The sequence below is a fragment of the Apodemus sylvaticus genome, chromosome 12 (genome assembly GCF_947179515.1).
Source record: "Apodemus sylvaticus chromosome 12, mApoSyl1.1, whole genome shotgun sequence".
Taxonomy (NCBI): domain Eukaryota; kingdom Metazoa; phylum Chordata; class Mammalia; order Rodentia; family Muridae; genus Apodemus; species Apodemus sylvaticus.
The window spans coordinates 63,704,150-63,710,323 of NC_067483.1; the positions used below are offsets into that span (position 1 = coordinate 63,704,150).

General features: G+C 43.8%; 1 pseudogene; it reads left to right on the forward strand.

Moving 5' to 3' along the window:
- The first annotated feature begins 247 nt into the window (after positions 1 to 247).
- On the forward strand, positions 248 to 1,446 carry LOC127697143 (cofilin-1-like; annotated as a pseudogene).
- The last annotated feature ends 4,728 nt before the right edge of the window (positions 1,447 to 6,174 follow it).

Genomic DNA, 6,174 nt, shown 5'->3' on the forward strand with positions numbered 1-6,174 from the left:
ACACACACACACACACACACACACACTAAATAAATAAACAATCACACATATATGTAAATACATACACATACATATATATATATATACACATATATACATATAATAAACCTGTCTTTAAAAGGTCATAGAATGAATGTGTCATCTATATATCTCCCTGTTCAAATCCTCTGTGAGCGGAGGTCATAAAGAAACGAACAGCCTCGGCTCAGTCAGTCCTGGCAGCAGCTGCGGCGGCTCAAGTCTTCAGTAGCTCTTTCTGTCTCCCTTCCGTTTCCAGAAACATGGCCTCTGGTGTGACTGTCCCTGATGACTCACATCCCTACACCTGGGGTTGGTTAATACAGGACATTCTTAAAATCAATCTCTCTCTCTCTCTCTCTCTCTCTCTCTCTCTCTCTCTCTGTGTGTGTGTGTGTGTGTGTGTGTGTTTTTAAATAAACTTACAGAAACCAAAATGCTGGAATTCTCAAAAATGTTACTACAGTAGAGGACTGGAGTTTGGTTCCTTGCCCTCATATGGCAACTTATAACTGACTGTAACTCTAATTTTAGAGGCCAAACTCCTCCTGTGGCTTTTGTGGGCACCTGGCATGCCCAAGGTACACATAGACATTCAGGCATTCACACACACACACACACACACACACACACACACACACTAAATAAATAAACAATCACACATATATGTAAATACATACACATACATATATATATATATATATATACACATATATACATATAATAAACCTGTCTTTAAAAGGTCATAGAATGAATGTGTCGTCTATATATCTCCCTGTTCAAATCCTCTGTGAGCGGAGGTCATAAAGAAACGAACAGCCTCGGCTCAGTCAGTCCTGGCAGCAGCTGCGGCGGCTCAAGTCTTCAGTAGCTCTTTCTGTCTCCCTTCCGTTTCCAGAAACATGGCCTCTGGTGTGACTGTCCCTGATGATCAAGGTGTTCGATGACATGAAAGTTTGCAAGCCATCAACGGAAGTGAAGAAACGCAAGAAGGCAGTGCTCTTCTGCCTGAGTGAGGACAAGAGGAACACCATCCTGGAGGAGGGCAAGGAGATCCCGGTAGGAGATGTGGGGCAGACTGTGGACGACCCCGACACCACCTTTGTCAAGATGCTGCCAGACGAGGACTGTCACTGTGGTCTCCGTGATGCAACCTATAAGATCAAGGAGAGCAAGAAGGAGGACCCAGTATTCATCTTCTGGACCCCCGAGAATGCACCCCTAAGATCTGTGCCAGCTCCAGGGATGCCGTCAAGAGCAAGCTGACAGGAATCAAGCGTGAATTACAGGCTAACTGCTACGAGGAGGTCAAGGACCGCTGCACCCTGGCAGAGAAACTAGGTGGCAGCGCCTGGGCTTCTGGCCTTCCCACACTGCTTTTGATCTTCTGATTCCTCTTGGGTTGAAGCAGACCAAGTCCCGTCCTAGGCACCCTCCCCATCCCACGCTCTCAACTTCTAACCACAACAGTAGCTCTGTGCTTGTCTCTTTAGCTCTATGTGTAACTGAAATGTGAAATGACCCTCCCTGTATCAGCTGGGCCACTCATGGAAGCAGGACTAATAAGGAACCTTACATTAAAAAAAAAAAAAACAATAAAAGGTCTAATTAACAGAAAAAGGAGAGGGGAGGAGGAGGAGAAAGAAGAAGGAAAGAAAGACAGAAAGAAAGAAAGAAAGAAAGAAAGAAAGAAAGAAAGAAAGAAAGAAAGAAAGAAAGAAAGAAAGAAAGAAAGAAAGAAAGGAAGGAAGAAAGAAAGAGAAAGAAAGAAAGGGAGGGAGGAAGGAAGGAAGGAATAGCTTCATGCCTTCTCTATTGCATATTCTGCCAACCATTATTTTTGTTTTGTTTTGTTTTAGTCTTTTCTTGAGACAGAGTTTCTCTGTGTAGCCCTGGCTATCCTGGAACTCTGTAGAAAAGGCTGGCTTTGAGCTCAAGAGATTTGTCTACCACTGTCTCCTGAGTGCTGGGATGGAAAGTCACCACGGCCCAGCTTTGCCAAACATTCTTAATCTGCCTGAGCTTCTGTTGAACTCAGGGCCTCGCATGGGTTAAATAGGTGCTCTACTTAGAGAGCCCGTATCTGCCCCGTCCTATGCTAAGCAGGTGCTCTACTTCTAAGCCTGAATCTGCCTGGCCTTATGTAAATTGATTGGTTGGCACAAACCTATAATCCCAGCATTGAGGGGAGGAGGTGAAAGCAGGAGAATCCAGAACTTGTATTGGGCTACACATTAAGTTGGAGCTGAGCCTGAGAATTTGAGACTTTATTTAAACAACAACAACAAAAAGCCAAACATCCATAATGCACATGTGAATCCCAGCATGCCTCACCACAGACATGTAATCTGTACCTCCAACATTAACAGATGTCTAAGAGTCTACACTGCCTGATGCTCTATTGTGTCAGCAGCTGTCTTAAATATGGTTTCTACTGCTGCAACAAAACACCATGAACAAAAAGCAAGTTGGGAAGGAAAGGGCTTATTTGGCCTATACTTCCAGATGTAGTCCACCATTGGAGGAAGTCAGGGCAGGAACTCAAGCAGGGCTCAGAGGCAGGAGCTGATGCAGAGGCCATGGAGAGGGTTTTTCCTTCGTGTATGAGGACCCATGTAGTGCCTAAGAACTCCAGAAGAGGGCGTCTAGAGCTGGCATAACGGGGGGGGGGGGGGGGGGGGTGTGAACACCTTCCATGGGTGCTGGGAACCAAACTTGGATCCTCACAGAGCCATTTCTCCAGCCCAGTCTTTTTTTTTATTTTTTTATTTTTATTTATTTATTTATTTATTTATTTTGGTTTTTTGGATTTGGTTTTTTTCAAGACAGGGTTTCTCTGTATAGCCCTGGCTGTCCTGGAACTCACTCATTTTATATATATATATATGTGTGTGTGTGTGTGTGTGTATGTATGTATGTATATGTGTATGTATATGTATGTGTATGTGTAGTGTATGTGTATGTGTAGTGTATGTGTGTGTGTGTGTGTATGTTTATGTATATATGTATAAAATGAAAATTCCGGATTCATCATCAGTTTGTTTTATAGGTGGCATTTTTCAGATGCTAAGAAGAGAACAACTCTGGCTGCAACCTTCAACTTGAAACCCTCTTTTTGTCATGAGGGGATTGGCTCCTGAGAGCTACAGTGACAGCTGGCCCGGCAAGGCATGTCCACTTGTGCAACAGTGGCATGAATATTGTGTCTCTATAATGTTGATACCACAGTCGTTTTTTTAGATTAAAAAAAGTTTTAATTATATGTATGACGGTAGCCTGTGTGTGGGTGTATATGTACCTGTAAAGTGTGTGGAGCTGAAGTGACAGGCAGTTGTGAGCTGCCTGACCTGGGGTCTGTAAATGATCTTTGGTCTGCAAGAGTAGTGACTTTTAATCACTGAGTCACCTCTCAAGCCTCAGACTGTGATTTTTTTTTTTAATGAAAAAGTAATTTCTATCACTACATTTAGGACCTACAACCTATAACACTAGTTATAAAGGCACCCCCAGACACCCTTAGGGAACATCAATAAGGATTAGGTTACCATGCCAAAGTTCCAGGTCACGAAACTGAAACTAAGCTATCGGACACTCCAGGAAATCAATAAAGGGAGAATTGCTAGCCGAATTCCAGGAACAGACTGATTTAATGTCAGGGCAGGCAGCTGCAGGTGAACTCAGCTGTAGAACAGCTGCCTCCCATGAAGGGGACCCTGCTCTTTCATCCTCAGCTTCAAAACCAAAATGAGCAAAACCAACTGATGCACTACAAAAATCAGCTGACACGGTCATGGGGCTGTTTCCGGCCTTAATTCTTACACATACACCCCCAAAAAGGAACCTGACATTAAGTTGTTATTTTTTCCATTGAACAATGTCTGCCTTACAAAAATAATGTCTATCTTTGTCTCCTTACTGTTTTCTGAGACATGATCTCACTGTGCAGCCCAAGCTAGCCTGACTTCCTGGCCCTCCACCACACGAACATTGGGATTATGAGAACACTACTTTCTTATTTAAGGTTTCTATTGCTGTGAAGAGATACCACAGCGATTCTTATAGGAAGACAGTGAGGGCTGGCTTACAGTTCAGAGGTTTATTACTATCCTGGTGGGAAGGAAGCATGGTGGCACGCAGGCAGACATGCATGGTGCTGGAGAGTTCTGGAGAGTTCTACACCTGGATCCAAAGATGTAGGAAGAGAGGCAGGAAGAGAGAGGGACGCTGGCTTGGCTTGGGCATCATCGGAAACCTCAAAGCCCAGCCCCCAGTGACGCGCTTCCTCCAAGAAGGACACACCTACTCCAACAAGACCACGCCTCTAATAGTGTCCCTTCTTATGAGTCTATGGGGGCCATTTTCATTCAAACCGCCACAGCTATCCTGCCCAGCAGAATGGTAACTTTGAAATGACCAAACTTTTTGTTTTGTTTGTTCATTTCTGTCCTACAATTATTGTTTGAGATTTCTGTGTTTGTTTTTTTTTTTTTAAGTGTTGTTATTTATGTCTGTGTCTGTACCCAAGGAGATCAGACAAGCACTGGCTCCCTGAAGCTAGAGTTCCGGGCATTTGTAAATTGCCCACTGTGTGTGCTGGGAATCAAACCTGAATCCTCTGTAAGAGGAATGTGTACCTTAACCACCAAGCCATTTCTCCAGCCCTTGTTTTGCCTCTGGAACTGGTTCTCTTGTAGCCCAAGCTGATTATAAATTCACTATTGTTGCTGAGAATGACCTTGAACCCCCAATCCTTCTTCCTCCACCGCCTAAGTATTGGAATCACAGATGTGTGCCACTGGGCCTGTTTTCTGTGGTGGTGGGATCAAGTCAAGGTGTTCGTGAGTGCTGAGGAAGCACTTCCTGACTGAACTACAGAACCAGCTCCCCGATTTGGCTCTTTATTCTGAGGCAGGACCTCACTAGCATGCCCTTGACGCACTCTTAGCTCAGAACGGCTTCTCAGCCAACCTCCCACAGCTGGATTGCAGCTTCCAATGACTAGACCTGGCTTTCTGTCTTTAGATTTGGACTTGGGCTAGCCTCATCCTGTTGGTTCTCCTACTTATCAGGCTGTTGGTCTCAGAATATAATTATGTCATCAGCTCTTCCAGGTCTCCAGTATGGATACATTAAGGCCATTGGTTGAAAAAGTCTGAGTGATTATGTTTGGGACTTAAATCCCTTCTCTCAGCAACTTATTGGGAGAGAGATGAGCCTGGACGAGATCAAGCTCAGTTTGATTCAAGCAGATTAAAGAGGATGAGGAAAACACAGACTTCATGGATTTTACCGGTGTTGTGTGACGAAATGTTTCCTAGGGAGAAACAACACACGTGTTTATTCACCCCAGATAGGCAGCCCACCACAAACACCACCAAACTTGGTGACCAATGAGCTTTATTGGGGTTATTTATGGAAATATGGGTGGGGGGAGGTTACTTACAGAAGCAGAAATGACTCAAAGAAAACTCTGTCACCAAAGCCCATCCCCTCATGGTGACAGTTCACAAAATCTGAACTCTGCTGGTTTCTGCTTCTTTCAGGAGGCTGATCTGGTCTCAGAGTCTTCTTTGACATTTGTCTTGTCTGAGAGTCTTCGCTGAAGTTCATCTCCTGAGAGAGACTCTTAGGGTTTTTTTTTGTTTTGTTTTTGTTTTTTTTTTTACTTACTCTGGCAGGGAAGGGTCTAGTGAATCTGTTATGTTTCAGGGACTTCCTGAAGCCACTTTGAATTGTTTACCTTCCTGCTTAAAGAGACTCCCTGTGGGACGGACTGTTTTAATCTTGGAAAAAGCTGTGTACAGAACATTAGAATAGGGAACTCTCATTACTTCCATACCTCAAACATTGAAAGTTAAGACAGAAAAGGCCTTCAGTGACTGAATTAATAAAATGTTTAGGTAATCCAAATGATATTTCCACATACCTATTGTACTGAAGAAGCTGCGTCCTCTATAAAACATTAAGATTAAAAAGAGAAGGCAGTGAAGAAGCAAAGAATGGAGGTGATCCCCAGGCAATGATGGTGCTTGCCTTTAATCCCAGCACTTAAGAGGCAAAAGCAGGTGGATCTATGAGTTCAAGGCCAACCTGGCCTACAGAGTTAGTTCTAGGACAGCCAGGGCTGTCTTCCTAGGACAGTTAACAATCAAGATA